This window comes from Castor canadensis, chromosome 3 (genome assembly GCF_047511655.1).
Source record: "Castor canadensis chromosome 3, mCasCan1.hap1v2, whole genome shotgun sequence".
NCBI classification, from domain to species: domain Eukaryota; kingdom Metazoa; phylum Chordata; class Mammalia; order Rodentia; family Castoridae; genus Castor; species Castor canadensis.
The window spans coordinates 66,115,983-66,117,418 of record NC_133388.1 but is presented as its reverse complement, the minus strand read 5'-3'; the positions used below and the strand labels follow the sequence as shown (position 1 = coordinate 66,117,418).

General features: G+C 35.5%; 1 non-coding gene across 1 annotated transcript; it reads right to left on the bottom strand.

The window, feature by feature from the left end:
• Window positions 1–975: 975 nt before the first annotated feature.
• LOC141422019 (U6 spliceosomal RNA) lies at window positions 976–1,079 on the bottom strand. Its single transcript, XR_012446688.1, has one exon. It is a non-coding gene; the product is annotated as a U6 spliceosomal RNA (small nuclear RNA).
• Window positions 1,080–1,436: the final 357 nt, after the last annotated feature.

Genomic DNA, 1,436 nt, shown 5'->3' with positions numbered 1-1,436 from the left:
CAGATCTTTAATTAATCTCTTTTCTTGCCCTCCCTTCTCACACCTTCCCTATTGTCCCTTAGAGATAGCTCCCCAAGGTGTCTCCAAGCTAGAATCTCTCTAGGGCTCCAAATTGTAGGTCAGCTTTCACCTGTTGCAGCTTCCTCCTAGTGTGTTCTGTTATGCTTTCATCGTCAGTACACTCCTATCTATCTACTTTTTGTCTTTCAGTATTTTTAAAAATCTTTTGATGGCCACTGAGCATCTCTTTCCTAACTGAGTTCTCTTTGCTGTTATACAAGCTAATTTTTAAAAATTTTAAGCTTCAGGAGTGAATATAAAATATTAGTACCTTTAACAGAACTTTAATTATTTTTATGCTCTTTTAAAAATTTATTTTTATTATCATATTATTGTTGTACTGGGGATACACTGTGACATTTATAAAAGTTCTTACAATATATCGTAGTTGAATTCACCCCCTCCATCATTTTCCTTTATCTGTCTCCCCCCCATTCCTGGAATAGTTTCAGTGGGTCTCATTTTTCCATTTTTTATACATGAGTACCTACTATTTCCACCATATTCACCCTCCTTTTACCCTCCTTTCCTTATATTATTCTCCTCTGCCCCCACTCCCCCCACTGATACCAACCCTCAGACAGGACCTATTTTACCTTCCTGTCCTTCATTTTTGAAAATAAGACTTTTTTCATTGTTTAAGATACAGGCAGTTTCATTATGACATTTCCATGTATATGTATATTATATCTTGAATTGGCTCATCCCTCCATTTTTCCCCTTTCTATCTTAGTCCCCTTATTATGGTGATTTCAACAGATTAAATATTCTGTATTCATTCTTGTATAGAAAGTACATCAATGATATTCACCTTCTTAACTTCCTTCCTTTACCTTCCCCTTCCTGTTAGTGCTCTCCCCTTAGCATGACATGTTTTTCATTCTTGTCCTTCATTGTTTAGGTATCTGTTTGAAAAATAATATGGAATACTTCCCAAATTTGTGTGTCATCCTTGTGCTAGAGCCATGCTAATATTCTCTGTATTGTTCCAGTTTTGGTGTATGTGTGAGCACATACACTAAAGTGGCCTAACCTATACTTTAGTGGTATTTTTTTTCCTTTGATCAGCAACAAAGTCTATATTTCCATATTACTTACTGCTGTTTTACACTTGTTTGTGTTCTCTCCCACAGAATATATACTGCCTAAAGGAAAAACCTCTTCTATATACTTTTTTTTTATTACCCTACAGAGTATAGTGTAGTCAAGAGTTCTTGCTAAGTACATGATAAGTGTTGACTACTGAAACCCTGAGTTATTTAGTGCTTCTCAAAGTATGACTTGCCGACTGATGCCGGTCCAAGAACATTTGCTTTCCTCTTTTGCTGGAATATAAGAAACTGAGAATAAGTTTTAGAAACTCTTATAACAGTTCA